This window comes from Chelonia mydas, chromosome 6, assembly GCF_015237465.2.
Source record: "Chelonia mydas isolate rCheMyd1 chromosome 6, rCheMyd1.pri.v2, whole genome shotgun sequence".
Lineage (NCBI taxonomy): Eukaryota > Metazoa > Chordata > Testudines > Cheloniidae > Chelonia > Chelonia mydas.
Window position 1 is genome coordinate 9,881,338 of NC_051246.2, and position 20,846 is coordinate 9,902,183.

The 20,846-nt window shown below is 43.0% G+C and overlaps 1 protein-coding gene and 1 pseudogene across 1 annotated transcript in view; one reads left to right on the top strand and one right to left on the bottom strand.

The window, feature by feature from the left end:
* The window catches only part of LOC119566264 (maestro heat-like repeat-containing protein family member 1), a 446,675-nt gene that overhangs the window by 397,805 nt on the left and 28,024 nt on the right, over window positions 1-20,846 (top strand). The window lies entirely within an intron of this gene.
* Window positions 140-18,912, bottom strand: LOC114018245 (annotated as a pseudogene).

Below are 20,846 nucleotides of genomic sequence, written 5' to 3' on the forward strand. Positions count from 1 at the left end.
GTCTTGTAAGTTCAGACAGCAGCAGACTCCCCTCCCCCTGCCTCTCAAGCAGCATTCCACAGTAATGGTTTGCTTTGTCCCGGAGCAGATAAGCCTGCCAGCTGTCAGAAACAGAGCTTTGAAAGGACATATCCGCATTCCTACAGCCGATTCCAAACAATGACAAGAGTGGCCACTTGACTTAAGGGGATTAGGGGACATTTCCGGAGGCTGATCAGAGTGCAGTAATGCAACACCTCGTTCACACTGATGCTGGGGCGTTTCAGCCGAGACGCACCAAGCGTTATGCTTCTGGTGGAGGTGGATTACCAGGGGCGCTCCCGCTGCAGAGTCCAGGCGCTCTACCTGCCTTGCCAGTGTGGATGGGTCATGAGTTAGGGTGCCTGGGGCTGCTTTTAATGCACTCTAACTCACAAGTGTAGCCAAGTCCTTAGTGATTTTCAGCTATTAGGCTGGGCAGAAATGCTGTCCTGCCACAAGTAATTGTCAGCTCTTTTGAGCACTTAAAATAACAAAAGGCCCTATCTTCTGAACAGTGGGGAGAACCAGGTTAAACCAGACCAGGGACCCTTAGGGAGAGTTCACTCCTCCTGGCAGAGATACCTCTCCTCATCCTTCTTACTTTCACAGGAGTCAGGCATTCGAGCACCTGGCTTAATGAGTCCTTTCAGCTGAGGGTGACCCCTCATTTGAGACAGGTTAAGCACAGTTCTGCTCCCCTTTACTCATACAATAAATGCAACAACACTGACAACAACATTTCACTACCCCTTCATTCAGTACTAAAGTGATTTGTAACCCAACACAAGTCAATATTGATCACTTTGAGCAACACCTCTATATCTGATGGATATCTAGGCAGAGTAGGTGAGTTCATGTAAATACAATTTGCTCCTAAAGTCTCTCCCACTCCCAGCTAGCTGTCATGGGACAACTCATTCGGACCCTGTTTACATAGTTATGTTAGGAAGAAGCTTCTCCTCTAAACATGTTTCTATACAATTTCCATTAGATGGTTTTTTGCACCTCCCACTGAGACATCTTGTAATGGCCACTGTCAGAGACAGGATGGATCACTGGTTTGATCCAGTACAGCAGGGAGATGAGATACCGAGCTAGATGGCCTTTAGGTCTGATCCAATACAGCAAGGATGTGGGATACTAGGCTATATGGGTTATTGGTCTGATCTAGTACTGCAGAGAGGTGGGGATACCAGGCTAGATGGGCTGTTATTCTGGTTCAGCAAGGACACAGGGATACACGGACTATCAGTTTGCTTTGGTATGGCTGTTCCTGTGCAGCAGCTTTGCACTAACTGGAAGATGTGACCTGCAACTGATTTTTTTTAGTTTTCAATTTAAAAAACTGTACAGGCTGTCAGATTTGTTCATATTCCCTTTTTTAAAATTAAGGGTTTTGTTTTGTTGAAGTGTATCCTATTCAAAGACACTCTTGGCATGTCTATTATTTCATGCAAAACACTTCCTTTAGGTTCTTCAGCGCCTGCTCTTTAGTTATATTTTTCCAGTCTCCTGGAAGATCTGCTGCTTTAGCACCATACGTTCTAGCTAACTGGTCATTGAATGATTTGAAAACAAATTTCCAGTAATCAGAAGCATCAATGCTGGGATCAGGCTGAATGTGCCAGTCTGGGTAGTAATGGCGGTAATCTTTGTAGGGATGAAATTTCCCATCTGTGGCTGCAGTTTGGAATTCACGATTGGAAACCACATCAGAGGAGCATATGGAATGCTCAAGCTTTTGTGAATCGCAATCCCTGAAGTTCCCTAACACTTTGGGTCGATGGAGTGATACAAAATGCTCTTTATGGTCAGTGCCTCCTGCTTCACAGGGGGCTTTACAGAATGGACACTGCTTCCCACAGCCAAACACGTGCTTGAAGATCTCATCCTGGGGTTTCACTAACAGGCTGGAGAGTTTGGTCTCAAATTCCAAATGATTAAACTGGGTTAAGATTTGTTGTTCCAGCTCCAGAAGGAAGATTTCAATGTTACCAGAAAGCTGCTCAATTTTTGCTGTGTTTTTAAACTGTACTCCAACTAAGCTATTGCTGGAAATGACCAGGTCCTGCTGCAGCTCTTTGCAAAAGCTGTCTAAAAAGGCAGAAACTGTGTTATTGTTTTTATTTATGGAGTTTTTTCAGAACTCCCTTGATTTTATGTATTATTATGAATAGAATCCTTTCCTCCAAATCTCTCAAACTTGCCTTCCCTCCATAGTGGTCTATCAGACATCTCTGTATCCAGGATTTGACAAACTCTTCATAGTTACTTATGTATTTCACATAGTTGTCAAAGTTCATCTCTTCCAGCAGCTTCTTTAGCAAAAAGAACTGAAAGAAGCTTCGGCTGGCGTATTCAAGGGCCTGTTCACTGCTGAGAAAATTGTCAACTATTTCTAGTCCGAGCCTTTTGTTGACATAACCCACCAGGGCAGGTTTGAGACACTGATCACAGAAATTCCTCGCCCCTGTTTGGCTTTCATTCTTTTCCAAATAGAGATCAGTAAATATGGAGAAATAATGAGGTTTCAGCTTCTCCAGTCGTTGCTGAGGATCGTTTTCTTTGATAAAATCTTCATGCATCTTCTGAAATGCACAAGCCGCTTCCCCCAAAACGTGAAGCTTCAGGTCAACTTCAAACAAAGGAGAAGTGTGAAGTTTCTCAATATCCTCCTCTTTTAACCTCTCATTAACCATATGCAGCAGTTCTCCACAATAGGTTTCATCATAGTCTGTTTTGGATTTAACTTCTTCTTCAATGTATTTTTTGCATTCATTCATTAAAGATAGAGCAAGCTCTTCAGTTTTACAGTAACATTCCTGTGAGAAGTATTCTACAACTGCTCTGGCCCATTTTAGGTTTAAGTATTCCTTCTTCATTGTGAAAGACTTCATTCTATAATCCAGCAGGCTTCTTGCATGTTGTAATATCTGTCTGACAGCACCCCCTCTGTGCTTCAGATCCCTTCTCAGCTGGAGATCCATATCTTGTACAACTTGACATTTATGTAAAGTACAGAGTGTTAACTCCGACAAGGTTTCTCGCCACATCGTTTCAAATTCTTTTTTCAGTTTCTCATGGTCTAGTTTATCTTCTCTGTTTCGGCATTCAGCCAAGAGCCTGTCAACTTTCCCTTCAATTTTCTGCTTGTACCCAGACTGGATATTGTCTATTTTGTGCTGTCCTCTTCGTATTCAAATTGCTTCCTCACAGTTACTGGTTGCATAATTTTCAAGTTCTCTTTTGAGGCTATTTGCGCTCCTTTTGAAATCTTCTCTGTACTTTTCTATCAGGTTCAAATTCGGAGATTCACCTTTAAAATACTGTTCTAAGTTATTCAAGAGCTTCTGTTCTCCCTGCTGTAGTTTCCCTTGTGCTTCCATTTTTAAGCTGTGAAAGAGATCACCCTCTAGTGTCTCTGGCAGCTGATTCTGGATAAAAGTTTCTTTTTCAGATACCCAGAGATACATCTCCTTGCGGAAACCCCATTCCCATTCAGAATACTTCATAGACAGCAGATTATAGGCTTCAGCTACCAGGCTGTTCCTAAAGCTAAAGATGAAGTTCTCATGTTTCACTGAGTTCCACAGGCTCTTCAACCATTCAATAAAATCAGGAATATTCTTTCCAGCTCTTTTCCGTGAACGGTTCTCTATGAATTCAAACAGGTATTTCTTTAGCTCACACACACTCTCACTGTATCCAGTGTTTACGGGAGCCATGGGAGGGACTCCATGCCACAAGCCAGGCATGTACCAATTGTGTTTTGCTGGGTCATACTCCATAATATCAGAAAATGCCATTTCCCTGCTTTGCTTTTCCATCCTTGCTGCAGCTTTGGTCATTTCATTCAGCTGCTCCAGGAGGTGTTTCCTGTCCCTCATGTTTTGATCATGAGCAGACACATCACTGACGTTCTGGTGCACAAACTGGCAGTTTGGGTGTTGTCCTATTTCCTCCATTCTGAGAAATGCATGGACCACAATTTGCAGAACATCCTTCATTTCTGTGGCATTCTCCATGGCCATGTTAACGATGGTGATGTCACTCAGTCCAATCACCAGGGTGGCCAGCTCATTGTCATGTTGATAACTGTCTTCCAGTGCTGCTAGTTCAGGGGCCTTCAGACCTTCAGTGTCTATCACCAGGATGAAATCACAGCCAAGCAGCTCCTGAACAGCTTCTGTAACTTTAATGAGCGTCATGAAGGCTCCTCGCGTACATCGACCGCTGCTCACTGCAAACTGCAGGCCGAACATGGTGTTGAGAAGGGTGGATTTCCCAGTGCTCTGCACTCCCAGCACCGTTAGAACCACCATTCTGGACTTTTCCCCCAGCTTGGCATGGAGCTCATTCAGAACATCTGTCACCCACTGCAGTGGGATGTTGGATGCATCTCCATCGATCAACTCCATGGGAAACCCTTCCAGCATCAGGTCAGCTGCTATGCCTGGGAGATGGGTGAATTGTCTTTGGCTTTTTTCCATTTTCCCTTCTTTAACCATTGAGCATTCAGCTTCATAGAACTGCCCCAACTCACGCATGAAATGCTCCACCCCCAGGGAACTATCAGATATTAATTTATCTAATTCCTCCAGCTGTTTTCGGTCCACTCCTGGAGTTTCACATTTCTCTTTATACTCTGCCCGCATTTTAGAAAGATTCCCCCTAGCAATATTATCCAGGCTAAATTTCATCCATTTCAGAAAGTAATGTTTCTCCACTGTAGGCAAGTGTTCTATTCCATTGATAAACTTAGTCAAACCATTAGTAAGGTCACACTGATTCTGCTGTCTGCGTATCTCGAACCATTTCTGATTCAGCTCAGATTTATAGTCTTCAGTGGCCTTGTCCCCTTGCCTTTTCATTCGGCACATCTCTTTTTCCACTTTAGCCAAGTTTTTCCATAGGTCTCCTTGCAGGCTCAGCATTTCCCTTTTGTATTTTGCCCCATCTCTTATTTCTGCAGTGATTTCTTCAGTATATTTCCTCGCACACTGACATGCCTGACAGTCCTCATCCACCTGGATTCCTAGGTCACGTGCCGTCACAGCCATGGCTTCCAAACTCACTGTCTTGGGAGATGAATTCACTATGGTTCCTATGGTGGACTGCACCTTTTTCACAAATCCTCCATTATACATGGTACTATCTTTCACCAGTAGCTGTGATTTGCTCAGCTTCAACACTGAGGCCAGCTTATTAAGAAATCCCAGAGTTTCTTTGGGTTTCTTATTCTTGCAGTTGAGGATGAAATAATATTTAGAGCTGGATTCTTTCAGAGATGATATCAGTGCGTATTCTCTCTCACCGATACTCTCGGTAACTATGAACACTGCGGAGGAGACCTCTGTTAAAAAGCTATACTGTAGCCAGTGGGACTCAAGGTCTCCACGCAGATTTGTAACTGCAATGGGTTCTGGGAAAAGATCAGAATTTTCCGTTCCCCCAGGGAAATACCAGGAAATCTCAACCAGCCCATCTGCGATTTTCCGAAGGAAGTTCCCAGACTCCATGTCCCGATGGATAAAGAAATCGTGGTGCTGCTGGGAGGGGCTGAGAACCTCATTGAGGAGTTGGGACTTGGAGAAGCTGCAGCTCCCCATCCGTACAAAGGAAGTGGTTGGCATTGACGTGAGCACCAGGCTCTCCTCTCTGAACCCTCTGCTCTCTGCCAGGGAGTGCGGCCTCCACTTCTGCACAATGTCCCTCATGGCCCACAGCAGTAGGGTGCACTTGGGGGTGTCAAGGGTGGGTAGCATCAGAGGGAGGGCAAACTGGCACATGGACATTTTGGACAGGATCTCCTGCTGTAGGAAACTGTCTGAGCAAAGCAGAACAGCACAGAGAACATCAAGAGGTTGCAGAGAAACTTTCATCTCAGTGTCACTAAAACAGAAAGTGCCATCAATATGCAGCTTCTCCTCATAATCACCCATTTCTTCTGCAGGATCCTTGTGCCCAATGCTTGTATTTCTGGCCGTCCCATTCAGAGCCATGACCTTCCTCAGGAAATGCCAAGGTAAATCACCTAATGCCTCTGGAATCCTGTTCTTGATGCTTTCTGGGCAGATCTCCAGGACATCCCTCAGCCTGATCTTGATGCTTCTGTGCTTCTCCAGGTTTAATCTGGACAGAACATCTTGAAAAGCTTTACTTCTTTCTGCAGAAGGAAGTTAAAACAAACCAAAATTTCAGAGTAGAAAATGGTGACTTTATATACAGTTTACTCATTCCATAGACAGCCTGATGTTTGTAATTTAAAGAAAAGCAGTACCCAGTAAGTAACAGATGACTTATACATCCTGGGTTCAATTCTTCTCTCACTTATATTGGTATAACAAAAATGAAGCCAATGGGATTACTTCCATTCAAATAAAACATAGTTCTGGCCCACTTTGAACTCCACTAGGTTGGTTTGCATTGTTTGATCCCAATCCTTATCCTCAGCGCAGTGCAGAGTCCACTTTAAAATGGCTTAAGTGGCCAACTGAGAATTTCCTAGAAAATCTTCCAGTATAACCAGCTCTATGACATCCCAGCTCACAGCTACTGGAGGAGGGGGTATAGACTCAGGGCCCTGTCTCTGTGGTGATCCCAGAAGCTGGAATGACCCCTTGGCTGCTCTAAGCTGCTGCTCAGGATCAGACTGGTGCCTGGCAGTCTGAGGATCAGGTGGCTGCGATGGTAGCCTACACCCCTCACCCTGAGCTGTGCTGGGCACCAATGGCTCATCCGGAGGATCTGACCCTTTATTTCCCTTTCAGCAGTCAGTGCAGATTACGCCTTCTGGGAAGACTTATTTTTGATTTTCTTCATATCTTCCTCCATCTCTGTGCTGGGACACGTCTTTTACAGGTGTAGCTAACAGCACTGTGGCTTTGCTTACCGCCCAGCGACCAAATCAGTCCCTTCACTCACGCTACTTTCTCTGTCCTTTTGGGGAGCTGTGAGTACTGTCATTACTTACAAAGCAAATTTACCCACACTGCAACATGGGGAGCTAATGCTAAGACACCTCCAAGCAAGTCCTGGTACGGTAATGTCTCCAGTGCAGTGTTAGGGTATTTGGACCTGATAAACAATTAACCCATTTATTATGTGTTATAGAGACATTATTAAGGTCACAAGAGCAAACTATTCCACTGCACAGGAAAGATAGGAAGAATGGCAAGAGACCACCCTGGCTTAACCAGGAGATCTTCCATGATCTAAAAATAAAAAAAGAGTCCTACAAAAAGTGGAAACTAGGTCAAAATACAAAGAATGAATACAAACAAACAACACAAGTATGTAGGGGCAAAATTAGAAAGGCCAAGGCACAAAAGGAAATCAAACAAGCTAGAGACATAAAGGGTAACAAGAAAACATTCTACAAATACATTAGAAGCAAGAGGAAGACCAAGGACAGAGTAGGCCCATTACTCAATGAAGACAAAAAAGCAATAACAGAAAATGTGGAAATGGCAGATGTGCTTAATGACTTCTTTGTTTCGGTTTTCACCAAGAAGGTTGGTGGCGATTGGACGCCTAACATAGTGAACACCAGTGAAAATGGGGTAGGTTCAAAATAGGGAAAGAGCAAGTTAAATATTACTTAGACAAGTGAGATGTCTTCAAGTCACTAGAGCCTAATGAAGTGCATCCTAGAATACACAAGGAGCTGACTGAGGAGATATCTGAGCCATTAGCTATTATCTTTGAAAAGTCATGGAAGACAGGGGAGATTCCAGAAGACTGGAAAAGGGCACATCTAGTGCCTATCTATAAAAAGGGAAATAAGGACAACCCAGGAAATTACAGACCAGTCAGCTTAACTTCTGGACCCGGAAAGATAATGGAGCAAATAATGAAGGAATCAATTTGCAAACATCTAGAAGATAATAAGGCGATATGTAATAGTCAGCATGGATTTGTCAAGAACAAATCATATCAAACCGACCCGATAGTTTTCTTTGACAGGGTGATGGCCTTGTGGATGGGGGGAAGAGGTAGATGTGGTATATCGAGACTTTAGTAAGGCATCTGATATAGTCTCAAATGACCTTCTCATTAAAAACCTAGGGAAATACAACCTAGATGGAGCTATTATAAGGTTGGTGCATAACTGGTTGGATAACCATTCCCAGAGTAGTTATCAATGGCTCACAGTCATGCTGGAAGGGCATAACGAGTGGGGTTCTGCAAGAATCAGTTCTGGGTCTAGTTCTGTTCAATATATTCATCAATGATTTAGATAATGGCATAGAGAGTACACTTATAAAATTTGCAGATGATACCAAGGTGGGAGGAGTTGCAAGTGCTTTGGAGGATAGGATTATAATTCAAAATGATCTGGACAAACTGGAGAAATGGTCTGAGGTAGCTAGGATGAAATTCAATAAGAACAAATGCAAAATATTCCACTTAGGAAGGAACAATCAGTTGTACATGTACAAAATGGAAAATGACTGCCTGGGAAGGATTAGTGCAAAAAAGGGATCTAGAGGTCAGAGTGGACCACAAGCTAAATATGAGTTAACAGTGTAACACTGTTGCAAAAAAAGCAAACATCATTCTGGGATTTATTAGCAGGAGTGTTGTAAGCAAGACATGCAAAGTAATTCTTCTGCTCCAGTCCATGTTGATTATGCCTCAACTGGAGTATTGTGTCCAGTTCTGGGTGCCACATTTCAGGAAAGATGTGGACAAATTGGAAAAAGTCCAGAGAAGAGCAACAAAAATGATTAAAGATCTAGAAAACATGACCTATGAGGGAAGATTGAAAAAATTGGGTTTGTTTAGTCTGGAAAAGAGAAGACTGAGAAGGGACATGATAACAATTTTCAAATACCTAAAAGGTTGTTATAAGGAGGAGGAAGAAAAATTATTTGCCTATCCTCTGATGACTGGACAAGAAGCAATTGGCTTAAATTGCAGCAAGGGAAGTTTAGATAGGAAGTTTTTCCTAATGTCCGAACTGTCAGGGTGGTTAAGCACTGGAATAAATTGCCTAGGGAGGTTGTGGAATCTCCGTCATAGGAGATTTTTAAGAGCAGGTTAGACAAACACCTGTCAGGGGTGGTCTAGATGGTGCTTGGTCCTGCTATGAGGGCAGGGGACTGGACTTGATGACCTCTCGAGGTCCCTTCCAGTCCTATGATTCTATAATGAAGCACCAGCTCTGCTTTAGTTTAGGTTGAGAAGCCCTTTCTACTTCAATGTTAATTCTTCTAAGTGCTGTAAGATCTGCATGCTTACTTGGACTGTCTTGAAATTTGTTGTCTCATGGGGGAACAGGATAGGGTTAGTGACCCAAATTTTGGGGTCATTTGAGCAAGGAGTTCCCTAGACACAGCTCCTCAAAAACACAGCATTTTGCAAAATCAGCAGTCTTATAATGGAGGGGATTGTGCACCACAGAGCTCAACATCCCCTACTTGATCTCAGTCACTCAGCATTTATTTCAGCCAGTGTGTGGCACTCACTGCCCGTTTGAGGAAGCAATACTGAAAACATCTCTTAAAGGAAACCTTTGGCTTTCTAGAACACTGCATGCAAACACTCATGAGCCAAAGAGATTGAAACTTGCATGTGCTGTGAGCCTAGGCAAGAGTCTTTCCAGACAGTCCACTCTCACAGTAGCTGGATGGCTCAAGTATATTTGAGCCCTACTCTACTCCACAGTATTAACAACCTTCCTCAGAATATCATCCTTGCCACCATGGATGTCACTTTCCTATACACCAATATCCCTCACAATGACAGGATAGCTGCCTGCCCCAAATATTTAAAAGACAGTGGACAACCATCAATTATCCATCCCAAACACATAGCCAAACTCATCCGTTTCATCCTCGCCTGTCATAGTTTAACCTTCAACAATAAACATTTTGTCCAAAGCATGAGAACAGCCAGGGGTACTAGGATGGCTCCCCAATATGCTAACCTCTTCATGGGTCATCCTGAAGAAGAATTTCTGGAGAAGTGCATCATGAAACCAGTGATATACCTGAGAAATTTTCATCCTATGGGAAGACAGCTTAAACTCCCTCAGACTTCCACCACAACTTCAACAACCACCACCCATCCATTAAACTCTCTCTGGAGCTTTCCCACACTAGCATCAACTTCTGGACACCACAATCAGCTTCAACAATGGAACCCTACAGACAACCATATACAAGAAACCCATGGATCACCACACCTACCTTCATAGATCTAGTAACCACCCCAACCATACCAAGAAATATGTTATTGACAGCCAGGCACTCAGATACCACAGAATGTGCTCTGAGGAGAAAGTAAGTGATATATACCTTAATGAAGGGATAGCCTATTTTTTGTCAAGGTCCAAATTTCTTGGTCAAGGTATAGTCAAGGTCCAGACTCCAAGAAAAAAAAATTAAAAAACCCATAATGGTAATAAACAAATAAAAACATTGTGGGGTCCATTCAAAAGCATCTCGCAGTCCGGATTTGGCCCATGGTCTGCCTATTGACTATCCCTGGCTTAACACACTTGTTGTCAATATTGTGAAGGCCAAGACTATAACAGTGGTCAAAAAAGACCTAGGTAAATTGACGGAAGATAGGTCCATCAATGGCTATTAGCCAGGATGGGCAGGGATGGTGTCCCTAGCCTCTCTTTGCCAGAAGTTGGGAATGGGTGACAGGGGATGGATCACTTGATGATTACCTTTTTTATTCATTCCCTCTGAAGCACCTGGCATTGGCCTCTGTCAGAAGACAGAATACTGAGCTAGATGGACTTTGGTCTGACCCAGTATGGCCGTTCTTATGTTCACTTAAAACCACCTTCACCAAACAAGGACACTTCATCAGAGAAGTAGATTGCATCATGCAACAGGCCACCCAGATACCCCAGGAGAACCTGCTTCAATGCAGAAATAAACCCCCTTCTGACTGCATACCCCTATTTGTCACCTACCACCCCACACTGGAACCCATACAGTAAAGCTAGTGTAACCACCAATGGGTGTAAACAACTACAACCCATACTCGAAGGGTACCCCATCATGAAAGAAATATTTCAAGAATCATATCTTCTGGTCTTCGAACAATCTCTTCAAACTCATTGTTGCCCTGGTTTGAGAGATGTGTATACCCCATTATGTGATCAAACTAATTGCAACCATATTATGTGCATTCTGCCAATAGGAATTAATGAAATAGAACACCACATAGTTAAGGGTTAATTTGGAGACAGGCTTTTAGAAGTGAGGTCATATCTAGCTGATAGTTTTTGCTAATCAGAATGGGAGGAGGGGACAGACAAGTAAACAACTGAGACTGAAAACCTTGGTGGTTGTAAAACTTTGAATCTAGGCACCTCTGACATGAAAAGTTTACTGAAAGTTAGAAAAGAGATGATCCAGTTGGGGTCATTATGACCTATGTGTTTTGTAGAAGTTAGTTATAAAAGATTAGCTAATAGAGTATATTGTGGAGCAGTCCTCTGAAGCCATCTTGAGACACTTTTTTCTGAAACCCTTTCTCCCCAGTGGGTGAGCAACTGGCCACTGCAAACCTGCTGTTAATTACTCAATACCATTCCAGATGTTAGGAAAAATATCTGGGATGTTCTAAACCTATTGCTTATGTCTCTGTATGCTTAAATCTAATAAACTGCAGTGTTAGATAAGAGCATACTTACTTGCATTTAATCCTTGATCAGACAGAACTGCTGTGTTCCTATTGATTGATTCCTGACACTGCATGGAGTGAAATAGTTAAGTTGCCCCTGCTGTGGGTTCTGAAAACCCCAGGTACCACTCGTCATCAAGAGGAAGCTCCCCACAGACCAGGACACACCCACTCAAAGCAGCATCAGACTCTGCCAGAACTATAGATGCAAAACTTGCAGACATATCTCCATTACTATAATGATCAACACTCCACACAAAACACCTTTCAAGATCCCAGGATCTTATACATGCCTATCACATGTAGCATACTTCATCCAGTGCACTAAAGGCCTGAATAATGATTATATGGATGAAACAGATAACCACTATACACTCAAATGAATATACACAGGAAAATGATAAAAGACAAAAACACCCTATCACCTGTGGGTGAACACTTTTCATAAAGTAATCACTCTATATCTGACATATCAGACCCAATCCTCAAAGGCAACTTGCACAGCATTTTCAAAAGAACAACCAGGGAGCTTACATTCATTACTCTGCTGGACACCAAATCGTGGATCATGGACATCATGGATTGAACAGAGACACTAGATTTATGGTTTATTAAAACAATCTGTAATCCACTAACCCCTTCTTTTTTTCCTATGATTACAGAGATGCTAATGGCCTACTCTACTTTGAATGGCCCCTTACAATATGTGCTAACTACTTATGCTAAACAATCTGTTCCATCTTGCATTTTGCTCTGACATTGGGAGTAATGTTCCCACTGAAGAAGAGCTCTTTGTGGCTCAAAAGCTTGTCACTCTCACCAACAGAAGTTGGTCTAAGAAAAGATATTACCTCACCCACATTGGCTTTCTAATATCCTGGGATCTACCCAGCTACAGTTACACTGCAGACAACCCTATGCTTGGCAGAAATCTGAGAATAATCTCTAGGAATATTGACAGGTTTCAGAGTAGCAGCCGTGTTAGTCTGTATTCGCAAAAAGAAAAGGAGTACTTGTGGCACCGTAGAGACTAACCAATTTATTTGAGCATAAGCTTTCGTGAGCTACAGCTCACTTCATTGGATGCATTCAGTGGAAAATACAGTGAGGAGATTTATATACACACAGAACATGAAAAAAATGGGTGTTATCATACACACTCACTTAAGATGAGCTATTACCAGCAGGAGAGCGGGGGCGGGGGGGAAGAAAACCTTTCTTGATAACTGCTGGAACTGCTGACCACCTTGATTATCACTACAAAAGTTTTTCTCCCCCCCCCCGCTGGTAATTATTATTTTCTGCGGGTATCTGCTGCTGTTCTTGTGACACAGTGCCCTCTGGTGGGCAAAAGGTGGAATGCAGCAACATTTTGGCAGAAGCTTTTTTTTTCTACACAAAAAATTAAAGATATGCATGGCTCATTAATTATGCATGCCTACAGTAGTACAGAATTCCTCCAGGAGTAATGTTTGGAGAAAACCTGATTTCACAACAGCTGTTCCTTTGTAGAAGATTTTCTTCTTTGATGAAACACAAATGCCTCATGATTAAAAAAATCCCATTCCCCATGCACCAAGTGAACCCCCCAATCCCCATGCACCAAGTGAACCCCCCAAGGGTTGAAATGTAGTAACATTCAAGTTCAAAATCTTGGTCTTTATCTTCAAGGTGCTCAATGGCCTTGGCCTAGTGTATCTAAAAAATCAACTAACGCTACAGGACAAAGACTGTGGTCAACATTTACTCTTGTCTACCACAATGAAATGGAATTCTTTACAAGGGTAAAGCTCATCTAGGTAGGAGACAGAGTTTCCTTGAAAAGGTGACCAATAATTTAAATCTGATTGAATATCAGATTAGGAGTGAGCAGAGGGATTCAAAGAGGAAAGTGATGGGTTTAAATCAAAAGGTAGAGAAGATGCTTTTAGCAGCTCAACCTCAATACATTATTTCTTTAAAAAAATGCTTATGGATACACTGGACCCAGAAATATTTTGGATTGCTTTTTCCCAAAATTGGCTTTTCTGAATTGTTTGGGATATATACTCAATGTGTGTCCACCTCAGATACCCATCCTACCTGACCTTAAATGAAATTGATGAGTTCAACATTAAAAATTAAACATTGTTTTAAAACAAAGTATTTTAAATACTTGTGGCACCTTAGAGACTAACAAATTTATTTATATGCTCAAATAAATCTGTTAGTCTCTAAGGTGCCACAAGTCCTCCTGTTCTTTTTGCGAATACAGACTAACACGGCTGCTACTCTGAAACCTATTTTACATAGGTTATTCTTCCTCTATAATGTGGTCATGGCCTTTCCAGTGTGCAGTAAATCAGTTACTGAAATTGCGAACTGATGGTAGTTGGCTTATTTAGGCACATTATGGTACCTTTCCTCAAGTCCATGCAGTTCCATCCCCCCTCTTGAGTCACATGAGCCTGGGGAGGAGAGAAACTACTGAGACAACCCAGAAACTCAGCTGAGGGGGACTGGGGCATGCAGCTCTAATGAGGACCTGCAGATTCTGATGGTGTCATCAGTCACATGTTGTGGGTTTTTTATGTATTTTCACTCTAGACATTAGTAGTATACAGCTCGATAGGATTCATCAGTATATATATTTTTACAGGTTTCCACACCCCCTTTTGTCCTCCAGTTTCATATGTTGACACATACACATTTGGCACTGTTGACCATTTTTGAAGAAAAAAAAAGTATTTTTTCCTTTTCATGAGGATATTTATTAGAGATGACCTGAAGAAGTCTTCTTCTGAAAGCAGTGAAATTGAGAAAGCCTTTACAAAATACATACACCACAGGAAGCTGAGTATTTTGTACATTGTGCAAAATGTGTTTTGCCAGGGGAAAAAAGCCAAATGATTATTTTAAATACAAAGTATATGGTTCTCTTTAAAACCACGGAGATAAACTGCAAGTTACCACCCAGGCATGTTAAACGTACCCTGGGAAAACACAATTCTTTTGGGAGGCTTTTGAGGATGCTATCAAAAAGCCCACAGGTTTCTGCTGGTGGATTTAAATGTTTTAGCACCCAAAGCCTACAGGTTAAGAACAAAAGGAGTACTTGTGGCATATCGTGGAAACTGCAGAAGACATTATATACACACAGAGACCATGAAACAAAACTTCCTCCCACCCCACTCGATATGCTATGCATCCGATGAAGTGAGCTGTAGCTCACGAAAGCTCATGCTCAAATAAACTGGTTAGTCTCTAAGGTGCCACAAGTACTCCTTTTCTTTTTACGAATACAGACTAACACGGCTGTTACTCTGAAACCTGAGGTTAAGAACAAGCATTTCTCCCCCAGACTGGCCCTATGCATACATCTTGAAAAAAACATAAAAGCAGTAATTTTTTTAACAATCCTCAGCCATTTTAAAAAAAGAGCATCCCCCTGATAAGCATGTCTAGCCATGTACACAGAAACCCAGCTCTTTTGAAACTCCTCATCAAAGCCAGACCGCATCAAAGGAAGGTTATTCTGTGCTCAGCCTCTGACAACCTGGTAGTGGCCAGCTCAGAAATAGCACTCAACTCTGTAAAAGGAAAAGTCCCCCAGAAACCCTAACAAGTAAGCATGCTAAAAGGAAAATGGGGGATTAGTAAAACACTGAGCCATTAAAAAAACCTGTTCCTCAAAAGAATAAAAGATGATTGTAAAACAGGTCAGGGGTTTTATCAAACCTTTGTTGAGCTTTGCTGTCAGGCCTTTTAAATAAAGTGGTTGAAAAATTGTACCTCGTTCCTAGCCATCAGCTAGAACAAACATGCCTCTAGTGATGAAACATGCCTCTAGTGATGAAGAAAATATCAGAACCACACCTCCTCACCAATTGGATTCAGAGATGAAAGACGTTCTTCAAAGATCCAGTTTATCAGACTATGAAAAGGCTAAACTTTACGAGAGAGTCCTGCAAAGGTATCTGGTATTGGCCAAGAAGGGTGAAGAAAAAAGACTAAAATAAGTCTCTTTCTCCCAGAGTAAGAGGAGCAGGGGGCTGGGCCCATGGCAAAAAGGCGGAGGGTCATGGCCCCTTGGCCTCCCCATCTTCCAGCATCCCAGTCACCATGTGGTCATTTTCTGGCAGGAGCATGCCTATGGACAGAACTCTAAGGCTTTCAAGCCATGTGTAGGGCAGCTTGTGTTTGGAACAAAGGAAGCACAGGCTGCATGGCAAAAGACTATAAAAGGCAGCTGCATCTTCTCCATTTTGTCTTCAGTCCTGCTTCTTATCTCTGGATGAACTTTGCTACAAAATGAAGCTCTGAACAAAGGACTGAATGACCCATCCTAGCTGGGGTTGTGTTCCAGAGGGACATTCAAGCCAGCAAACTCACAAGTACTGATAGGAGCCTGATATATGGACTTTCAAATCTTTGTATATATGTAACTGCTTTACCATTTAACATCTATCTTCTTGTTCTTTCTTTATTCTTTATAATAAACCTGGCTGGCAGAGTGGTATTTTGGGTAGTATCCAAACCTATACTGGCCTGGTGACATGGCTGACCCTTTGGGGTCAGAAGAACATTTTGTATATGTGAGCAGAGTTTTTAGATAATTTCCCACTGTACTGGACCTAGGTGTTGATTGGGAGCCAGAGACTGGAATGCAATAAAGGGGGCTGTGTGATTTCTTTTTTGCTTCTTGATAACCAGTGTGGGGGATCAGAAGCACAGTTTGTGACTGGTTGGGGAGTTTCACTGCAGTGTTACTCCCCAGACTGGTGGGTATCTGCTCTCCCCTTTGCAGACTGCCCTGACATTGGCATTTCCAGTGAGGGCTTCCCCTCGCACTGCTGGTCACACCCCGTTTGGACTGTACCAGTTAGTCACCATGCCTTTTGGTTTCTGTGGGGCCGCAGCCATATTTCAGTGACTTACGGACAGGCTGCTGCAATCCCACCACCTATATGCAGCAGCCTACATAGACAATATAGTTGTGGACAGCCTCATGTGGGAAGAACATCTCCAACATCTCACAACCATCTTGCAAGCTATAGGGGAAGCCGGATTCACCACCAACCTAGTCAAGTGCCATCTTGGGCAGCGAGAGGTAACATAGTTGGGGTACACTGTGGGCCGAGGTACCCTACACCCCCAGTTGGATAAAGTACAAGCCTTAGGGGACTGCCCGGCCCCTATGACAGAAAGGCAGGTAAGCCAAGTCTTGGGCCTAGCAGGATACTATCGCTACTTTGTGCCAAACCTTGCAACGCTCGTGTCACCCTTACCCGACCTAAAAAAGAGCTTCCAGCTTCACAAGATACAGTAGTCAGCAGAGTGTGAGAGAGCCTTCCTGGAACTGAAGGATCGACTAACTAGGGAGCCCATCCTATTCCACCCAGACTTTGACAGAGCCTTCATATTACAGACTTGACGTGTCAGAAGTGGGATTGGGTTGTCCCAGAAGTGTTGTCCCAAGAAGCTGAGGGAGAGGAGCATCCAGTCCTTTATTTGAGCAGGAAGTTGTTTCCCTGAGAGCAGAAGTATTCAACGATAGAAAAGGAGGCCTTGGTGGTGAAGTAGGCGATCAATGCACTTAGGTATCATCTACTGGGGAACCCCTTCCAGTGGGTCACTGACCACATGCAACTTCGATTGCTTAACATTATGAAGGACATCAATGCCCGGGTCATGAGGTGGTAACTTTCACTGCAGCCCTACGGTTTTCAAGTTGCCCACCGACCCGGTAAAGCCCATGCAAATGGCAGACTTCTTTTCCCGAGTGGGCAGTAAAAACCCAGAAGAGAGACCACAACCAGATTCCCTCTTAAAGAGGTGTGCGTGACGGGGCGCAGTGGTTGCCCTTGAAAGAACCATGATAAGTGCGATGTAAGTGAACTTAGCCAGTATGCCATGTTACCAACTCTTATTGTGAATTTAGAGTTACATGGTGTCTTTGTAAAGTCCAATAGGATCTCCTTATTCCTGGCTTAAAAATCCTGAAATTTCCCATATTAGAAATAATCGCTGTCTCCCATTACTTTAAATGAGATTGATGCCAAACTGCCCTGGGATGAGACGACTATCATTCACTACAGGCTTTGCATGTGGAAGTAAGGCTGCCCCAAATAGAGATGGCTGCCAGCTCCCACAGTTTTCCATTACACTGAAGCCAGGGTGCCCTCAGAGACAATGGCCACTTTCTGGACTCTGTGGTTAATGGCTGGACAAGTAACTCTGAGGAACTGGGAGGAGTGTGGGAAGCAGGAGACATCCTCATGAGGAGAAGAGGCTATTCAGAGAGGTGGGGGGGAGGACTGAGGAGATCTCAGGGAAATAGGGGGTGAAAGAGGGAAAATGTGAGGGGTAAGATACTGTAAGGGCAGGGGACAGGGTGGGAAAATGTGGGGGCAGGTGAATGCAAGGTGGCACTGGGGACAGAAGCCTCTGGAGGGCAATGGGAGGAGTGTGCAGTGGAGGAGGGGACTTAGTGGGGCAGGGAGGGGAAGGGGATAGGACAGTGGTAAGGGAGAGAGATGAAGAGGCACAAAATGGCAGCTCCACCCTTGCAGGGGTTAGGAGAAGATAAGGGGAGTCATCTTCAAGCAGATAGGGGGGAAGTCTGCAGTTTGCATATTTGTTTAGTGTTGAATTTGACCCTAAGACACTCCACAGACTAAATCAGGAGGCAGCTTTCCCCTAAAGGCTCACAAACCAGACAAGAAATTTACAAACCATGAAGTATAGTATAATTATAGTTTTACTCTTGGGATATTTAGGCCAATCTCATATGTATTTGGTTTTTGAAGGTCCTAATGGATAATTTTTGTAAACTTAAGTGAAGCATGTTGGGTGAAATTCTGGCTCCACTGAAGTCAGTGACAAATTCCCGTTGGAGGAGAGAGGTTCTTCAACAGCCACCCAATAGGAGAAGTCGGGGGAAACAACCTAACTAGTTTGAAGATGGAGCTTGAAAAGTTTATGAATGAAATAATGTTATGGGGTCGCCTATGACAGCAGGGACTGAATTCGATGACCGAGGAGATTCCTTCAAGTCCTATGTTCTATTGACTTCAAAGGCACCAGAATTTCACCCACTGAATTTAGGTACAGTGCAAAAATTATGAGAGGAAATACCGTTAAGTCCTTCTGTCTCCTCCAGCTCCAGGACTGGCTCAATGTACCCTTCTTGCTCCAGCTTTAAGACATCTTTCTGCCTTGACTTTGGAGCTCTCTGTGTCGCTGAATCTTGCTCCTGATTTAAACCGTCTGATAGTAAAATTAAAGAAAATAAATTATCGGTACTTCATCAATAATTGACTTTCTCACTAGACACAAACACATTTATTTTCTTCCCCATTTGTGTGAATACAAACAACCTGAAAATGTGGAAGGTTCGCTGCTAATTTCCTTGCAATAATCTGAGAAGTGCAATGTATAAGATGGAGTCCTCAGCTATTTGTAGGGAATTTTACTATGAAATCCTGGGCCATATCTGAAATAGATGAAGATCCAAAAATGCAGCCTTTACTTCTGCAAAAATATATTAAGTGTTGGGTTTGTTTGTGGGGGTTTTATTATTGTTTTGGTTTCACTCAAATAATTTTAAAAGCAGCTGAAGATTGCAGGTGAAAATTTCTTAGGAGGCTTTTCTATTCCTCACTGAGGCCCAATACCCAGGTTAATTTAGAAAAAAAGAGGTGTTAAATAATAACAGTTATAACCAAAAGAAAAAAAAATGTTTTTATCGTACGTGTAGAATGAAATGTCTTCTAAATTCAGAGATGCTTTCATATTTATAGGACTACTGAATGTCACACAGGTTACACGTTGCTATTTTACTGGGACATTCTGCAAGCTTCATACACTTTTGACTTTGTGCAACTGTACAAGTACATAGTGAAATCAGGATAGACCGTTTTGTTTGTTTTTTGAGTTTATTTTATTTCTTTTTTCCCTGGGGAAAAAAAAAGCACTGGGTGATATTTTCATTCCTGCTCTAGACCCTTTATGCTGGCTAAAAGGGCCAGAGGAATGGTTCCAGCGGGGGGAGAATCCCCTCTATACAGGAAGTGATGCTTTGCCACTGTTAAAAAAAAATTACAACTGTTTCTTTGAGAAGGTCTAACAGCTCCATACTTTAGAACAGGGACTTGATATTTGGAGCAAGGGGGCCTTTCGCTGTCTCTCAGAAAATTCTTCCAGAACTACACAATTTATACGCCTCTGAAAATAACTGTTGGCACATGCTCAGTAGAGGCTTGTTAGAAGCTGGCAGCCAAAATCTAAGATTCCATCCTCACTGAGCATACTCCATCCCCACTCAGCTCCAAGTTAACCTTAGTGAATGCGCTCCACAGTGAAATTCTCTGTGCCAACTGCACTGAGCATGATCTGCCTGCAAAGAACTCACAGAGTATGCTCTCACCCAGGGCTTGTGGCTGACAAAAACTTTCCCTACAATTGCTCCTTGCAGTTGCTGGTGGCCACCATGGCATCAGGCATTGAACTGCTAGCAGGGTGAGTCTCTGCTGTGGTCTCAAAGCTCCCCCTGCTGGTACCCTGGCAGTGAGGATGAAAGCCTGATTCCACTGTAGATGGGGTGAGAAGCAGAACAGGGACTGGGGCAGCTGGAGGATATTAATGGAATGTGGCAGAACGCAGTGTAATGGGAATTAGAGGCAGAATGGTGTAGGCGCCCCAGGTATCCGTCCCCCTTCTACCACCCCACCCCAAAAAACCTCATGCTCTTATACCCACAAGCTGCCTGTGATGGCCCCGATTTCCATGAGTTGCTTCAGGCTCCCAGCATTGCCGATAGTGCACCCGTCACAGTTCCTGGGAGCGAGGAGTAAAGCCCCAAACCAAATGGGAAGAGTCCCGCTTACCTATAGATCCTTTGCTTTTTCTACAGAATGGGGAACATGGGAAGCATCCTTTTTTCTTCTTCCTTTTCCATTTTTCTTTGGGCTCTAGTGTCTCCTTAGCTAATAAAGAAGAACAGATTAAAAGAGTATTCAGTGGTTACCCTTGTAATAGCCATGATAAGTGAGATGTAAGTGAACTTGGCCAGTATACCATGTTGCCAACTCACATTGTGAATTTAGAGTTACATGGTGTCTTTTAAAAGTCCAATAGGATCTCCTTATTCCTGGCTTAAAAATCCTGAAATTTCCCATATTAGAAATGATTGCTGT